Source organism: Aethalodelphis obliquidens, unplaced genomic scaffold (assembly GCF_003676395.1).
Source record: "Aethalodelphis obliquidens isolate GAN/ISIS:26980383/991018 unplaced genomic scaffold, ASM367639v1 scaffold7, whole genome shotgun sequence".
Taxonomy (NCBI): domain Eukaryota; kingdom Metazoa; phylum Chordata; class Mammalia; order Artiodactyla; family Delphinidae; genus Aethalodelphis; species Aethalodelphis obliquidens.
The window spans coordinates 38,608,881-38,627,878 of NW_020837951.1; the positions used below are offsets into that span (position 1 = coordinate 38,608,881).

An 18,998-nucleotide genomic window follows, 5' to 3' on the forward strand; every position below is an offset into this window, starting at 1 on the left:
ATATACTTGCTGGTTTTCTGTCTACTTGTATTGATTACTGAGAGGCTTTTGAGGTCTCTAAGTATAATAGATTTGTACATTTCTCCACTCAATTTTAGCAGGTTTTATTGTGTATCTTGAAGCTCTGCTTTTAGGTGTACACTATTAGGATTGTTATATCTTTTTGCCAAGCTGACATTTCTTATCAGTATATAATGTCCTTGGTATTTTTCCTTGATCTGATATTAATAAAGCCACTCCAGCTTTCTTTTTATTAGTATTTATATTGTATACGTGCTTGCATTACTTTGTTTTAAATTTGTCTATATTCTATAGTCAGGTCCTGTATTATTTTTTTTAACCCTGTCTTTTAATTAATGTGGTTGGAAGATATACATTTAATGAAATCATTAATTTATTTGGATTTAGGTCTACCATTTATTTTGTTTGTCCTCTCTGTGTTGTTACTCTGTCTTCCCTTTTCTGCATTTTACTGGATCTTAAAATATTTTTAGTATTTTACCTATTGGCTTTTTAATATATCTGTCTGTAAAATTATTTTAGAGTTTGCTCTGGGAATTACAATATACGTACCTAACTTTTCAGTTTACTTAGAATTCACATTTTACCACCTCAAGTGAAATGTAAAAGTCTTACAACCATATTGTCCCTCTAGCCTTCCCCTTTATGTTGCAATTGTCATATATATTACATCTACTTACGTTGAAAACCCCATCAGACATACTATAATTTTTGCCTTTGAGAGTCATAATTATCTTAAAGAATTTAAGTAGAAAAAATATTATATTCTATTTATCCAGATATTTATCATGTGTATTACTTTTTCTGTCATAGTTTTCTGCATCTCAATTACCTCTCACTTAAAGTCAAGCCCAAAACTTGGGTGTCATCTTTTATTCTTCTCTTGTCCTCACACTCCATGTCCAATTCATTAGCAAGCTAGCTCCACTTGCAAAAGTATATCTTGAATATGTCTACTTCTCTCCTTCAAATTCATGGCACCCCAGCCTGGGTCATCATTATTTCTTACCTGTGTAATGGTAACAGTATCCTGACTGATCTCTCCTTCCACTCAGTCCCTGGTCATGCCATTTCTCACACAGCAGCCAGTGTTCAAAGTGGGTCTTTTGTTTGTTTTATCTTATTTATTTATTTGTTTATCTATATTTTTAATAGAAATTTATTGGAGTATAATTGCTTCACAATACCGTGTTAGTTTCTGCTGCACAACAAAGTGAATCAGCCATATGCATACACATGTCCCCATATCCCCTCCCTCTTGAGCCTCCCTCCTATCCTCCCTATCCCACCTCTCTAGGTCATCGCAAAGCAGCAAGCCCATCTCCCTGTGCTATGCTTCTGCTTCCCACCAGCCAAATATTTTACATTTGGTAGTGTATATATGTCGATGCTACTCTCACTTCGCCCCAGATTTGGCCTCCCACCCCATGTCATCAAGTCCATTCTCTACGTCTACCTCTTTATTCCTGCAACTAGGTTCATCAGTACCTTTTTATTTTAGATTCCATATATATGCAATAGCATACAGTATTTGTTTTTCTCTTTCTGACTTACTTCACTCTGTATGACAGACACTAGGTTCATCCACCTCACTACAAGTAACTCAATTTCGTTTCTTTTTATGGCTGAGTAATATTCCATTGTATATATGTGCCACATCTTTATCCATTCATCTGTCGATGGAATTGACGTTGGTTCCATGTCCTACCCATCGTAAATAGTGCTGCAATAGAACACTGTGGTGCATGTTTCTTTTTGAATTATGGTTTTTTCAAGGTATATGCCCAGTAGTGGGATTGCTGGCTCATATGGTAGTCCTATTTTTAGTTTTTTAAAAAACCTCCATACTCTTTTCCATAGTGGTTGTATCAATTTACATTCCCACCAACAGTGCAGGAGGGTTCCCTTTTCACCATACCCTTTCCAGCATTTGTTTCTAGATTTTTTTTGATAATAGCCATTCTGACCGGCGTGAGGTGATACCTCATTGTAGTTTTGATTTGCGTTTCTCTAATAATTAGTGATGTTGAGCATCTTTTCATGTGCATCTTGGCCATCTGTATGTCTTCCTTGGTGAAATGTCTATTTAGGTCTTCCACCCATTTTTTAATTGGATTGTTTGTTTTTTTGATATTGAGCTCCATGACCTGTTTGTATATTTTGGAGCTTAATCTTTTGTCTGTTGTTTCATTTGCAAATATCTTCTCCCATTCTGAGGGTTCTTTTTGTCTTGTTTATGGTTTCATTTGCTGTGCAAGAGCTTTTAAGTTTAATTAAGCCACATTTGTTTATTTTTGCTTTTATTTCTGTTACTCTAGGAGGTGGGTCAAAAAAGATCTTGCTGTGGTTTATATCAAAGAGTGTTTTTCCTATGTTTTCCTCTAAAAGTTTTATAGTGTCTGGTCGTACATTTAAGTCTTTAATCCATTTGGAGTTTATTTTTGTGTGTGGTGTTAGGGAGTGTTCTAATTTCATTCTCTTACATGTAGTGTCCAGGTTTCTCAGCAACACTTATTTAAGAGGCTGTCTTTTCTCCATTGCATGTTCTTGCCTCCTTTGTCGTAAATTAGGTGCCCACAGGTGCGTGGGTATATCTCTAGGCTTTCTACCCTGTTCTATTGATCTGTATTTCTGTTTTTGTGCCAGTATCATACTGTCTTGATTACTGTAGCTTTGTGGTATAGTCTGAAGTCAGAGAGCCTGATTCCTCCAACTCCGTTTTTCTTTCTCAAGATTGCTTTGGCTATTTGGGGTCTTTTGTGTTTCCATATGAATTGTAAGATTTTTTTGTTCTAATTCTGTGGAAAATGCCATTGGTAATTTGATAAGGATTTCATTGACTCTATAGATTGCTTTGGGTAGTATAGTCATTTTCACAATATTGATTCTTCCAATCCAAGAACATGGTATATTTCTCCATCTGTTTATGTCACCTTTGATTTCTTTCATCAGTGTTTTATAGTTTTCTGAGTACAAGTCTTTCACCTCCTTAGGCAGGTTTATTCCTAGGTATTTTATTCTTTTCATTGCAATGGTAAATGGGAGTGTTTCCTTAATTTCTCCTTCTGAGTTTTCATTGTTGGTATATAGGACTACCAGAGATTTCTGTGCATTAATTTTGTATCCTGCAACCTTACCAAATTCACTAATTAGTTCTAGTAGTTTTCTGGTGGCATCTTTAGGATTTTCTATGTAGAGTTTCATGTCATTGACAAATAGTGACAGTTTTACTTTTTCCTTCCAATTTATATTCCTTTTATTTCTTTTTCTTCTCTGATTGCTGTGGCTAGGACTTCCAAAACTATGTTGAATAAGAGTGGTGAGAGTGGACATCCTTGTCTTGTTCCTGATCCTAGTGGAAATGCTTTCAGTTTTTCACCATTGAGTATGATGCTTGCTGTGGGTTTGTCATATATGGCCTTATTTTGTTGAAGTCGATTCCCTCTATGCCCATTTTCTGGAGAGTTTTTTATCATAAATGGGTGTTGAATTTTGTCAAAAGCTTTTTCTGCATCTATTGAGATGATCATATGGTTTTTATTCCTTAATTTGTTTATGTGGTGTATCACACTGATGGATTTGCATATATTGAAGAATCCTTGCATCCCTGGGATAAATCTCACTTGATCATGATGTACGATCCTTTTAATGTGCTGTTGGATTCTGTTTGCTAGTATTTTGTTCAGGATTTTTGCATCTATGTTCATCAGTGATATTGGTCTATAATTTTTTTGTGATATCTTTTTCTGGTTTTGGAATCAGGGTGATGGTGGCTTCATAGAATGAATTTGGGAGGGTTTCTCCCTCTGCAATTTTTTGGAAGAGTTTGAGAAGGATCAGTATTAGCTCTTCTCTAAATGTTTGATAGAATTCGCCTGTGAAGCCATCTGGTCCTGGACTTTTGTTTGTTGGACGATTTTTAATTACGGTTTCAATTTCATTACTTGTGATAGGTCTGTTTTTATTTTCTTATTCTTCCTGGTTCAGTCTTGGAAAATTGTACCTTTCTGAGAATTTGTCCATTTCTTCATGGTTGTCCGTTTTATTGGCATGTAGTTGTTTGTAGTAGTCTCTTATAATCCTTTGTATTTCTGCAGTGTCAGTTGTGATTTCTCCCTTTTCATTTCTAATTTTATTATTTTTATTATTTATTTATTAAATTTATTTATTTATATTTATTTTTGGCTATGTTGGGTCTTCGTTTCTGTGCAAGGGCATTCTCCAGTTGTGGTGAGCGGGGCCAGTCTTCATCGCGGTGCGCGGGCCTCTCTCTGTTGCAGCCTCTCCCATTGCTGAGCACAGGCTACAGACGCGCAGGCTCAGTAGTTGTGGCTCACAGGCTTAGCCGCTCCGTGGCATGTGGGATCTTCCCAGACCAGGGCTCGAACCCATGTCCCCTGCATTGGCAGGCAGACTCCCAACCACTGCGCCACCAGGGAAGCCCCTCTAATTTTATTGATTTGCGTCCTCTCCCTATTTTTCTTGATGAGTCTGGCTAAGAGTTTATCAATTTTGTTTATCTTCTCAAAGAACCAGCTTTTAGTTTTATTGATCTTTGTTATTATTTTCTTCATTTCTATTTCATTTATTTCTTCTCTGATCTTAATGATTTCTTTCCTTCTCCTGACTTCGGGTTTTCCTTGTTCTTCTTTCTCTAGTTGTTTTAAGTGTAGGGTTAGATTGTTTATTTGAGATTTTTCTTGTTTTTTGAGCTGAGATTGAATTGCTATAAACTTCCCTCTTAGAACTGCTTTTGCTGCATCCCAGAGGTTTTGGGTCGTCATGATTTCATTGTCATTTGTTTCTATGTATCTTTTTATTTCTTTGATTTCTTCAGTGATCTCTTGGTTATTTAGTAGCACACTGTTTAGCCTCCATGTATTTGTGTTTTTTACAGTTTTTTTCCTGTAGTTGATTTCCAATCTCATAGCATTGTGGTCAGAAAAGATACTTGATATGATTTTAATTTTCTTAAATTTTCTGAGCCTTGATTTGTGACCCAAGATGTGATCTATCCTGGAGAATGTTCCATGTGCACTTGAAAAGCAAGTGTATTCTGCCACTTTTGGGTGGAATATTCTATAAATATCAAGTAGATATATCTGGTCTATTATGTCATTTAAAGGTTGTGTTTCCTTATTTATTTTGTTTGGATGATCTGTCCATCAGTGTAAGTGGGGTGTTAAAGTCCCCCACTATTATTGTGTTACTGTCGATTTCTCCTTTCATGGTTGTTAGCATTTGCCTTATGTATTGAGGTGCTCCTATGTTGGGTGCATAGCATTTAGAATTGTTATATCTTCTTCTTGGATTGATCCTTTGATCATTAGGTAGTGTCCTCCTTATCTCTTGTAACAGTCTTTATTTTAAAGTCTATTTTATATGATAAGAGTACTGCTACTCCAGCTTTCTTTTGATTTCCATTTTCAGGGAGTATCTTTTTCCATCCCTTCACTTTCAGTCTATATGTGTCCCTAAGTTTGAAGTGGGTCTCTTGTAGACAGCATATATATGGGTCTTGTTTTTGTATCCATTCAGCCAGTCTGTGTCTTTTGGTTGGGGCATTTAATCCATTTACATTTAAGGTTATTATCGATATGTATGTTCCTATTACCATTTTCTTAATCGTTTGGGGGTTGTTTTTGTGGGTCTTTTTCTTCTCTTGTGTTTCCACTTAGAGAAGTTTCTTTAGCACTTGCGGTAAAGGTAGTTTGGTGGTGCTGAATTCTCTTAGCTTTTGTTTGTCTGAAAAGTTTTTGACTTCTCCATCAAATCTGAATGAGATCCTTGCTGGGTAGAGTAATCTTGGTATAGGTTTTCTCTTTCATCACTTTAAGTATTTCCTGCCACTCCCTTCTGGCCTGCAGAGTTTCCACTGAAAAATCAGCTGATAACCTTATGGGGATTCCTTTGTATGTTATTTTTTGTTTTTCCCTTGTTGTTTTTAATATTTTTTCTTTGAATTTAATTTTTGTTAGTTTGATTAATATGTGCCTTGGTGTGTTTTTCATAGGGTTTATCCTGTATTGGACTCTCTGTGCTTCCTGGACTTGGGTGACTACTTCCTTTCCCATGTTAGGGAAGTTTTCCACTATAATCTCTTCAAATATTTCCCCAGACCCTTTCTTTTTCTCTTCTTCTTCTGAGACTCATATAATTTGAATGTTGGTACATTTAGTGTTGTCCCAGAGGTCTCTGAGATTGTCTTCAATTCTTTTCATTCTTTTTTCTTTATTCTGTTCCTTGGCAGTTATTTCCACCATAACTGGATCCATGTTTACTTTTAAAACTTTGAAATGTTTTGGATCCCATGTGCACCCATCTCCCATTTTATTCCTCTCCCTTGACCCCAGAATTAAGCCCTAAATTAAATTTGGTGTTTATCACTCCCATACATGTCTTCCTACTTTTACTATATATGTATGTCTGCTCAGGCTGATATAACAAAATACCACAGACTGGGTAGTTTAAACAACAGAAATTTATTTTCTCAAACTTCTGGATGCTGGACACCCAAGATCAAGGCACCAGCAGAGTTGGGGTTTGTTGATTCTTCTTGTCCTGGTTTATAGACACCCACTTTCTTGCTGTGTCCTACATGGCCTTTCTTCTGTGCTTGTGCATGCACATACTAGATGGGGAGGAGGAGGAGAGGGAGAGAGAGATCTCTAGTGTCTCTGCCTCTTTTTATAAGGATTACCAGTCCTTTCAAATTAGAACTCTACCTTGAAGATCTCATTTAACCTTAATAAATTCCTTAAGGGTCTTATCTCCAAATATAGTCACATTGAGGTGTTAGGGCTTCAACATATGAATTGCAGGGGACATAATTCAACCCATAACAGTATGGATCCTTAAAAATTGATAGATAGATAGATAGACAGATAGACAGACAGACACTGTGGTAAAAGATGATATAAGCATATATATTTACCTCAACTAATGAAACCTAAGGAAATTGCTATTGGTAATTTTCCATTTAATAGTTGTGCTTTCCTCAACCAAAACCCCTAATTTTATCAATCCTCTTTTCACTAATTTTTCCAAACTCTGAGAAAAATCTGGGTGAGTCTAAGTTGCAAAGTAGAAAAGTCATCTCTGAGACTTGATAATATACAATATGATAAAAATTATGTATTTTATATTCTTGATCTTTATATCCATATACCTTAAGTCTCTCTTGTGTGAAACAAGTATTATATAATTATAATAATTAAAATTAAAATGTTGTTTTCAGATGGAGACAAGAATTTTATCTCCTAGCTTTTTAATAAAAAGCATTTCTTGGGAGTTCCCTGGTGGTCCAGTGGTTAGGACACAGTGCTTTCCCTGCTGTGGCCTGGGTTCAATCCCTGGTTGGGGAACTAAGATCCTGCAAGCCACATGGTGTGGCCCAAAAAAAAAATTTTTTTTTAAAGCGTTTCTTTTTGAAAAAACAATCCTTTATTAAAAATTATGTAGAGAAGAAAAATGTAGTTTACAAAGGCTTTTTATTAGTCAAGTTTAGTGTAATGGAAAAAAAGTTCTAATCCATATCCAGCACTGGAGCCATCATATTTCCATTTTATAGTCAACTGGATAAATTTTCTTTCATTCCACCTCTCAGGATTTGTCCTTTTGAGGCAAACAAACAGCTCAGCCTTGGCAATACTATCTCTCATTTAACAATCTATTTCAGACTTATTCTTGGCAGTTAACAATGACCTCGCATTGCTGACACATTTTCAGTGTGTGTGGCTGTGTATGAAATGTTGCTATCTTCCTACACTGCTTTCCACTTTGTTCATCAACCTTGTCTTGTCTCCTACTCTGTCTGTAGCTCTAATTGTTTTTACTCCTTTGAAACCATCTGAGAAAAGAAGGTCCTAAACGAATAGTTTCCCTTTCCAGTCCTTGATGCCTGCTTAGAAAACTTCCAGTTTCTTCCTCCCTGAATATTTTTGGTTCTGTTAAGATATTTTTTCTTCCCATCGAGCCTAATCAAGACCTAGGCCCACCCAATCGTCTTCCAGCAGGAATACCCCCAAGGCCTTCGGATGCCATAATGGAAGAGCATGAGGTTCTAAATAAGAACACTTGATATAAGTCATAATCCTGCCACTTCCTAGCTAGAGACCCTTAAGCAAATCACTGAGCCGCTCTGGGATTCAGTTTCCTCATCTGTAAATATGGGGGTGATCATTATATCTAACTTTTAGGGTTGTTTTAAAGGATTAAATAAATATATATGAATGTTCTTGAGAAGTGTAATTCAGTGATATTGACTTCTGTTCAGTTCAATAAACATTTGTTAGTAACTAACAGGGGTGGCAAACTCAAAAGACTATAGGTAATGTCAATACATGCAGCAGGCAGGGTTCCATGCATTAGGGAGCAGGGAGAATGTGTATCTGGAGAACTAGAGGTCACAAGCCTGTCTGAGGAGGATAACCACTGCTCAGTCCCAGCCCACAGTTTGCATCTGCCACATAGTATGGCAGGCCCCAGAAATGCAAAGAAAAATATCTGGTGTGTGGTAGATTTTGCAATGCACTGCCCCATCTCCCTTCAGGAAATGAAGTGCTGTCCCAGCTGCAGAAAGTGCTGTCAGCAGATGGCCTCCAGCTGTCAACCACTGCAAGGACTGCTTCAGCTGCAGAGCTGCCTCTTCCAATGTCATGCCCCTGGGATGGGGCATGGCCCATGGGATGGCCCATGCCAAATGATTGATCAGGTAAGTGATGCCCGGCCATCCCATGCCAATTTAGAACAACTCTGAAAGGGCACTCAGCTCCAGACCTCTTTATGGTGTTGGATGAGGCAGCTGGGTTTGCAACAGGGCTTGATTTCTCCCTTGGCCCACTCCTGCTTCCTTCTCCTTTCCACAGGTGTTCATCCCAAGGGCGCTCCTGAATAAACATCTTGTACACTAAAGTCTGTCTCAGAATCTGCTTCCTGGGAAATCCAACCTGCAATACAATTCTTGAACTAATGAAACAATTTTTGTGGTAAGCTAGGTAGACAGATGATATCAATATCATATAAGTGCTAGGATAAATATACACACAAAAGCTACGGGAAGGAAGGAGGGAGGGAGCATCTAGTTCAACCAAGGGGACTCAAGTTAAGTCTTTCCAGAGCAGACAAGCTTGAGATTACTTTTGAAGGCTAATTAGGCTGTAACCAGATAAAGAAGAGGGAACAGATATTCCAGGTAGAGAAAGAAAAGGCTAAAAGCAAACAGCAAACAGATATCCAAGGAATAGAGACTCGGGTATCCATGAAGGACCACCAGCAACTTGTTCTAATAAAACTTAATAGAATAGAACCTAAAAGAACTAATAGAACATAAATTCTAAACTGGGGGTTGGCATGAGATAAAGTGAGAGAGAAAAGTTATAATTTAAGAGCTTGGCCTTGATCCAGTAGATAATGGCGATTGAAGATTTTTCTTCCTAGCTCTTTGGAACTTGTTCTTTCTTTCCCCCAACAAGCTTTACATGTTGGTCCTTCATGGAACCTTATTTTCATTCAATAGGACTGTCTTGAGAAACCTCATCTCTTGACATAATTTAAAATCTAGATATGAACATCCAACTCAAAGTCTCCACTTGAATGGCCTACAAGAACCACAAACTTGATGTGTCCAAAATTGAGTTCATTACCTGATGTTCGTACACCTCATCGTTTTGAATTCCCTACCCCAGTGAACATTAGCACTGTCTATCTACCCAGTTGCCCAAACCAGAGTCCTAGGCATCAGTCTTGATCTCTTCCTCTCCTTCACCCTCCAAGTTCAATCCTTCAATGTCTCCTATGAATAATACCACTTTAATATATTTTGGATCATTCTGTATCTACCACTACTTCCTGAGTTCCGTAAAAGATCTTAACAACTGGCTAATCTGCCTCCAATTTTACCCTTTTCAAATCTCTTTTCCAAACAACTATAAGAGTAATCCTTCCAAAACACAAATCTGATCACGCCAATCCTCAGCTTAAAGTTCTCTGGGGTCCTCATAATCTTTGAGATGAAGTCGAAAGTCCTTAAAACTCTTCATCATCTGACCAGTGATTTCATACTTTCTGCTTCGCCCACACTATACTACTTTAAATTCTTCCAGCTCTTTATGCTCTCTCTTGCTTTTAGGATGTGCACCAGGTTGCACTCATAGCCTGAAATATCTTTCCCTACCTGTCTCTCCTCTTCTCCTTCCTTTTACCTGATTAACTCCTATCAGTCCTTCAGGGCTAAGCTTAGGTGTTAATTTCTCCAGGGAGTTTTCTCTGCCACTCTTACCCTTATTATGAGATAAGTGCCTGGTTTATAATTCTATCTATACTTACTTCTCTCTACCATGAGATTATAATTGAAGGCAGAGAACATGTCTTATTCATTTCTGAATTTCTAACATTTAGCATAATATATGGCACATAATAGTTTACAATAAATATTTTCTAAATAAATGAATGAATGAAACAGAATTTGATATTTAAATGCTCCCTCTGATGGCAATGTGGGTCACAGTTTCAAGAGGGAACTTACTAGAGGCCGGAAGACAGGTTACAAGAAGTAGTAATGACCTAAACCAGAAAACTGGGAGTAGAAATAAAGAAAAAAAGGAGTTAGAGAGAGAAATATCTTGGAGGCAAAACGAGCAGAATTGGTGATAGGACATCGGGGTGAGAGAAAGATTGTGGTATAAAATGATTCCTAGATTTCTGACTTGGGCACTAAAATAGTGATACCTTAACTATGACAATACAAGGGAATAAAGGGCATAAAGATGATGAGAGTGATGAATTCATTCCGGGCATGTTGAGAGTGAGATGCCAAGGGGAGATTCAGGTGGAGTTACTTGGACATCCACCTACAGGATGAAGGGAGGAGAAGAAACTATAAATGGGATGGCTCACAGGAACAGTGAAGGTACGGAGGTGGAGCACAGTGGAAGCTCCAACTTTGCTACCGATTGTGCTGGATCTCTTCCTTTTGCCCCTCCAGATCCACTCTCTGCCCTGCCCCGGGAGAGTGACTTATATGGATGACACCAGTGGGCTTCTATGTCCTCTGCTTTTGTTTGGGTTTAGTCAATGTGGGAGACCAAGAGTATACAGAAGGAGTGAAGGCTGGATATTTATTCTCCGGCTTGCTCCCTGCTTCATCCCTCCACCAAATGTCACAGCAACTCTCAGGTAGCCTCTTCAGGCAACCACCTCTCCAGGTTCCAGGAACTGCCCCTTGCCCCATCAGGCCTAGGTGGGCTAATGAAGCCACGTGTTATTAGTATGGGCTGTTCCTAAACCACACATGCTTCATAAACAGCCCCTTCATTAAATTCTCTTCAATTACCCAGCTTGAATATGCCATCCATTTCCTAAAGAGACCCTGAGTGATACATAGGGAATCCTAGGAAAGAAAAGATAGGCAAACTGATCTGACAAATTAACTCTATTCCAGTGATTTAGCGGATTACCTTTCTGAAAGAGTCTTCTCTGAAAACTAAAGGAATAACTCTAACAGTGGGAATTTCAGGTACCTAAGACAAACGAGTAAGTGGTTGGTAGCCAGGATGACTGTAATGGGAAATAACTTGGGAATCCCACAAATTAAATTTCAAGGAGGCACCTTCCAAAGGGCTAAATAACTGTACAAATTCATCACTTGTAGGTATCCATGGTGACATGGTATCATATTATAATGAACTTTGTGAGACAATAATAACAGGGGTTACAAATAACTGGGTATATGGGCTTCCCTGGTGGCGCAGTGGTTGGGAGTCCGCCTGCCGATGCAGGGGATGTGGGTTTGTGCCCCGGTCTGGGAGGATCCCACATGCCGTGGAGCGGCTGGGCCCGTGAGCCTGTCCAGAACCTGTCTGGGCGTCCGGAGCCTGTGCTCCGCAGTGGGAGAGGCCACAGCAGTGAGAGGTCCGCGTACAGCAAAAAATAAATAAATAAATAACTGGGTATAAAATGCTGGTGGGTTGGGGGAATGGATATAACAGTACTACACTCTTGCCACTCAGTGACACCCACCCCACTTGAGTCTAATAGCTGGGCATCAAAATAGAGCAAAAGAAATGTAAGAATGTTAGGAGAAACTCATCTGTCTACTCCACTGGAACCACAGATTAATATTTATATATCTTGTTGCATTGAAGATGGGGTTTTGATAAACACATATGACTTCAACATTATTTTTTTTAAAGCTGGACAATGGCCTTTCTTGAAGCTCCTCAAAATATAATACAGGCCACTGTCGACTCTGCCCCAGTTCTATGATATCTCCTTCCATGTCTGTATCCTCTTGGTCGTCTTTACTGCTCCATAGTTTATGACTCACTTTCTACATGAACCCTCTAAAGTAATTCTACTTGACTCAAGGCGGCTATTGTCATAGTTATAACCCCTCAGCAGCCCTTATCTTGCTAGCTTGTTTACAGAAAGTGGCCAGATTGCAAATTTAATTTGTTTTTCTATGATTTATCCAATCAATCCTGCCAAAATGCAGGGGGAAAAAATAACGGAGGCTACTGGAGAACAATTAAAACATCAACATGTTTAGAGACTTAACAGTAATGCAAATATGAAATAGTTTCGATGTTGATATTCAAGTCATCAGAACTTAGTGTTAATCAGGCCATTAGAACTTTGCATTAACTTACCAGTTAGCCAAGAAGGGCAGCGGACCCAGGGCTGTGGGTTGCTTATCTCAAGTCAACAATCTAAAATCAAATAAAAGAAAAATCCCAAACTCGGCAGTAACCCTAGAGTCCATCTCTTCTAACTTGCTTCATTTTTTAATAGATCTTTATTGGAGTATAACTGCTTCACAATACCGTGTTAGTTTCTGTTGTACGCCAAAGTGAATCAGCCATATGCATACATATGTCTCCATATCCCCTCCCTCTTGAACCTCCCTCCATCCTCCCTAGCCCACCCGCCTAGATCATCGCAAAGCACCGAGCTGATCTCCCTGTGCTATGCTGCTGCTTCCCACTAGCTATCTATTTTATATTCGGTAGTATATATATGTCAATGCTACTCTCCCATTTCACCCCAGCTTCCCCCTCCCTCCCTCCTCAAGTCCATTCTCTATGTCTACATCTTTATTCATGCCCTGCATCTAGGTTCATCAGTACCCTTTTTTTTTAGATTCCATATATATGTGTTAGCATACGGTATTTGTTTTTCTCTTTCTGACTTCACTCTGTATGAGACTCTAGGTCCATACACCTCACTACAAATAACTCAATTTTGTTTCTTTTTATGGCTAATATTCCATTGTATATATGTGCCACATCTTCTTTATCCATTCATCTGTTGGTGGACATTTAGGTTGGTTCCATGTCCTACCTATTGTAAATAGTGCTGCAGTGAACATTGGGGTGCATGTCTCTTTTTGAATTATGGTTTTCTCAGGGTATATGCCCAGTAGTGGGATTGCTGGCTCATATGGTAGCTCTATTTTTAGTTTTTTAAGGAACCTCCATACTGTTTTCCATAGTGGTTGTATCAATTTACATTCCCACCAACAGTGCAGGAGGGTTCCCTTTTCACCACACCCTTTCCAGCATTTATTGTTTCTAAATTTTTTTGATAATGGTCATTCTGACCGGTGTGAGGTGATACCTCATTGTAGTTTTGATTTGCATTTCTCTAATAATTAGTGATGTTGAGCATCTTTGCATGTGCCTCTTGGCCATCTGTATGTCTTCCTTGGTGAAATGTCTATTTAGGTCTTCTGCCCATTTTTTAATTGGATTGTTTGTTTTTTTGATATTGAGATCCATGAGCTGTTTGTATATTTTGGAGCTTAATCTTTTGTCTGTTGTTTCATTTGCAAATATTTTCTCCCCAACCTGCTTCTTAATTCACTAATTTCTTATATGATGTCCCTGACAAAGTCACTTGTTAACATATTCTGCCCAAACTGAGCATATGCCAAGCATCGTTTAACCCCAAAGATGGAAGTACTTTGGTTGCTGCTTCCAAGGAACTCACACCAAGCCTGTCCTTGAATGCTGACTTCATAACATAAATCATTAACAACAAGTCCTCTTGAACAAAATCTGCCTCCACACAAGTTCCGGAAGACAAAACTGTTCTGCCTTCAAATAGTTTTCGCAAGTAATTATACTTTTGTGCCATCCATCTCCACCCAACTCTCTTTTAGGCAAAATATACCAAGTTTTTTCCATCGCTCCTCCTATGCCTTGGTGTCCAAGCCACTCATGATCCTGGTCATACTCCTCTATGCATATTCAAGTGTATCAAATCCCCTCTTAATATGAAAAGCACAAACTGGAAGATACACCTGAGATTTCTTCTGTTACGATGTGGGCACTGTATTTTTACTAACGTAGCTACAATTCCTTGGCTTTTGAAAAATCCTCCTGCGATTCTATTATGAGTATGGGCTTTGGGGTCAGACCCCAATTTGTAGTGATAGATAATTTTGCAATCTTGGACAAGTTACTTCACATCTCAAAACACTAAGAAAAAAAATCATCTGTGAGACAGACATAAGGTATTTTTTTGAGGGTCAAAGTGTATGACATATGTAAAGCTCCTAGCACAGTACCTGATAGATAGGAAATGCTCAAAAATCATTAATTGATGCCTTTAACATCACTTCTACTTTCACAGATGCATCGTTTTCCTTTTTTTCCCCCCACATAAACTGACACCAAATCTAGTACCATCCATCCTGTATTTAACGGATTTTCTCCCTGAAATTTAAGACTTCACATTTCCTATTATAACAGTTCATATGCTTTCATCTTCTCTTCCCAGTTTATTAAGATTTTCTCTAACTTTTGAATCTTATTGTGTTGCCTGCAGATTCGATAAGCCTGACCTTTACGTCCTCAGCCAAGTCACTGATAAAGCCGTGACTGAAGAAGGACCAAGGACAAAAAGCCCTGTGACACCTAAGGAGGACTTCATCTAGGTTTACATCCATTTCCACTTTTCATCAGTTGTTTAATGAGTTGTGAATAGAGCTTATTGCACTGACATCTGACACACATTCCTTCATCTTTCCACAAGAACATCCTGAGAGAAAAACCAAGGTAATAAATTTGTCCCTGGCATCCCCATGTCTATTTACCCAGTAACTCGTTAAATAAGAAAATGACACTTGCTATGATTTAGTGAATTTATACTGGCTCTTGATGCTCATTTTCTTTTCCAGTTACCTGTAAGTCATCTCTTTAATAATCCATAATTTTTCTTTTCCTCTTTCTTCTTCTTTGTGGTAGGCCAAATAATGCCCCTCCCCACAAATATGTCCGTGTCCTAATCCCAGAACCTGTGAATTTGTTACTTTACAGGGCAAGGGAACTTTACAGATGTGATTAAGGTTAAGGGTTCTGAGATGAGGAGATAATCCTGGATTAACCGGGTGGACCCAGGCTAATCACGTAAGTCCTTAAAAGCCCTGGAACCGGGCTTCCCTGGTGGCGCAGTGGTTGAGAGTCCGCCTGCCGATGCAGGGGACACGGGTTCGTGCCCCGGTCCGGGAGGATCCCACATGCCGTGGAGCGGCTGGGCCCGTGAGCCATGGCCACTGAGCCTGCGCGTCCAGAGCCTGTGCTCCGCAGCGGGAAAGGACACAACAGTGAGAGGCCTGCGTACCGCAAAAAAAAAAAAAAAAGCACTGGAACCTCTTTTCCTGGGTGTGGTCAGAGGGAGATCACATTTTCTACTTACTAGAGAAAAAGAGTTAGAGGGGTGCAATGTTGCTGGGTTTTGATATGGAAGAAGGGGGCCTCAAGGCAAAAGAACATGGGCAGCCTCTAGAAGCTGGAAAAGCAGGGAACATATACTCCTCTGGAGTCTCCAAAAAGGAATGCAGCTCAGCCAACACCTTGACTTTATCCCAGTGAGACCTGCATTTGGACCTCTGACCTTGAGAACTGTAAGATGGTATACCTGTGTTAAGCCACTAAGTGTGTGGTAATTTTTTACAGCTACCACAGGAAACTAATACCTCCTTCCCCTCCTCTATTGTAAATATTTACTTTGAGTCGGCATAAAATTTTCTTCAAATTCACTTTTGGCCAATTGGGGCTTAATTGGTCCAAGGCATAGGAGACCAGTATGTTTGGTGAATTGCAGGAAATCATCAATCTCCTAATAACGAATTATCCTTATCTCTTTACTAATGCAGGTAAAAATGAAATAGCTCCAGAGCAAAACTTAGAATTCTTATAATCACTATGACTAATAACTATATCTCTTTTTGAAAAATGTAAAGTTCTTCTGGTCTTTACTCCCTTGCACCTCTGATGTAATTTAATAAAATCAGGTGCAGTTTTACTGAATGTATTCTATCCTTACAACACGTACAATAACGTTATCATGGAAACTACCTTTGTGAGCCAGAGCCCAACTCTCACCTAAGAGTTCTGTGACTTTCAGGGAATTCCCTGGCGGTCCAGTGGTTAGGACTCTGCATTTTCACTGCCGAGGGCCCGGGTTCCATCCCTAGTCGGGGAACTAAGATCCCGCGAGCTGCGTGGCACAGCCAAAAAAAGTTTTGTGACTTTCAGCAGTCACTTCCATCCCTCTGCACCCCAGTTTTCATACCTAGAAAAATAAGGACATTAGACGGGATAATCTCTAAGGTCTCTTTCTTCCTCTCAATTGCTGTGTTCTGTCAGAGTACAGATAAAAAAAAAAAAAAGTCCCTGTTTCTTTGCTGAAGGATAAACCAATTGAAGTACAGTACTTCAATCCTTTGTTCATGCCAGTCCCTCCACATGAAATGCACTCTCCTTCTCCTTTATTTTCTCTTACCACTTATATCTCCAGGTAGTAAAATCCTACTCTGCTTTCAAGTTCCAAATCAAATGCCACTTATCGTGAAGACTTCCTTGATCATAGCGTCAGGAGCTCATCTTGCTCTCCTCCAAAATGCTCTGGCACTCATTGCCTGTAGGCTTATCACAGACTGAGTTATTATTCTTTTCTGTTGCAACATCTTGCCACTCCAACTGGACTATTGCTTCTCGAGGATGGGGACCATGTTCCTTGTTGTCTCCTAATAGCAAGTGTTGAGTACATATCCTTCCTTCTCTCCTATCATAATGGAATTGGTGGCCTACTCATTCTGAAGCCTACCTCGTTCTGTCTTCCAATTCTATCCCTCTTGCCTCTCACAAACTTGGTGACATCCATTATCCCCCATCGCTCCTTTCCCTTCAACTTCAACTTCTCTTTCAGTCTCAGTCCATCAGCTCAATTATCTTCCATTAAAAAAAAAAAAAAAATTCCTCCCTTGGCTCATGCCCAACTCTAGCTACATCCTTGGATCTCCCACTGCCAAATTTCATGAAGGAGTTGAGTCATTCACAACTAGTGCCTCAACTTCTCCATCTCTCATGCCTCTCTCTCTCCACTCCAGGCTGGTTTTCACCCCATCATTTCAACAGAACATACTTCCCCCAGGGTGACCAATGTCCTCCAAGTCACCACAGCCATTAGACACTGTATTTATCTTCTAGGCAGCATTTATACTATCAACTCTGACCTGCTTTTTGAAACACTGTCCTCCAATGTCTTCCATGATTTTATACTCCTCTTTCGCCTAGATGTTCCTTTGGTCTACATTGCCAGCTTACCTTCTATTATTCACCTCTCAAATACTTAACTTCCTTAGAGTTATATCCTAGATCCTCTTCTGCACTTGGTCTATAAGGTCTCTCTAGATTCTTTCCTTCCCCAAGGCTCCAACTTTCATGAAAAAGAGAAAACTAGAGAGGCAAGGCCTTTGCTCTCCAGAAGTTTATATGTAAACCAATGTAAAAAAAACAGACAATAGGGACTTCTCTGGTGGTCCAGTGGTTAAGACTCCGCGTTTCCAATGCAAGGGGCCCGGGTTTGATCACTGGTCAGGGAAATAAGATCCCACATACCACCACTGAGCCCATGCGCTCTAGAGCTCGCGTGCCCCAACTACAGAAACCCACACATCGCAACTAGAGAAGTCTGCGCGCCACAAGAAAGAGCCCGTGCAGACAAAATAAATAAATAAAAATTAAAAAAATAAAAGGCAACAGATAAGCAGACAAATAAATTATGAAATAATTTCATATGGTACAAAACTAGACATAAAGAATGTCTGCATACAGAGATCATACAACAATAATTTTTTTTTTTTTTTTTTTGATTTGTGGCCGTACCACCCGGCTTGCAGGATCCTAGCTCCCCACCCAGGGATCGAACCTGGGCCCTCGATCGGACACATGCAGCCGGCCACTCTACCCCACGATCTGAATGCAGCACCCTCTTCAATGCGCAGGCTCCTCTGAGTCCAGTGTGTTGACCACATGCTGTGTAATGACTCAATGCTTCCACCTCTTGTCTCCATTTAAACTACGCAGAGCCTTCCTTTGTACATCCTGTGATGAAGTCATTTGGCCTTCACTTGGTGAGAACAACCTTCACATATTAACTGCCTGTGTGTGTGTGTTTTCCAAATCATTTGTCTCCAACAATTAAAGTGGCACTCCCTGGAACCAACAAAAATCTCAAACACAGACAAAAATTCAGGCCCTGAAAGCACATGGCAGCTCTCTGTTAAGTTGATCATCCAAAGGAGCCAAAATATGTTGACAGTCATTTATTATGATCATCAAAACGAAAACACAAAATTAAATTCTTGCAGAGAACTCAAGGCCCCTTGAAAATACAACTGCAGGCTTTCAAGGATCTTCAGACCCTAATTTGAGAAACACGAATAACGTGAAAGGTCCTTGACTCAAAATCAAAAATTGTGGATACACATTCCAGCCCTGACATTTGTAACGAGCGGGCCTAGGCTATTTACTTTATAGATTTGTTAGAGAGATTAAATAAAATCATAGTACTAAGATTATTTGTGAACTCATGTTTACAACATGTTAGAAGATGTCTTAGCCTAGTCTCCTAGAAAACAGGATAAGAGTAAGCAGTGGGGGCTTCCCTGGTGGCGCAGTGGTTGAGAGTCC

At 39.4% G+C, this 18,998-nt stretch overlaps 1 long non-coding RNA gene across 2 annotated transcripts in view; it reads right to left on the reverse strand.

The window, feature by feature from the left end:
• The window catches only part of LOC113620008 (uncharacterized), a 105,280-nt gene that overhangs the window by 32,995 nt on the left and 53,287 nt on the right, over positions 1–18,998 (reverse strand). The window contains exon 4 of one of the 2 annotated variants that reach the window (XR_003432614.1): positions 6,239–6,652. The exons of the other annotated variant lie outside the window; for it this stretch is intronic. This is a non-coding gene — a long non-coding RNA (uncharacterized LOC113620008). Of the gene's footprint in view, positions 1–6,238; positions 6,653–18,998 lie in introns of those variants that run through there. 2 annotated transcript variants of the gene reach the window in all.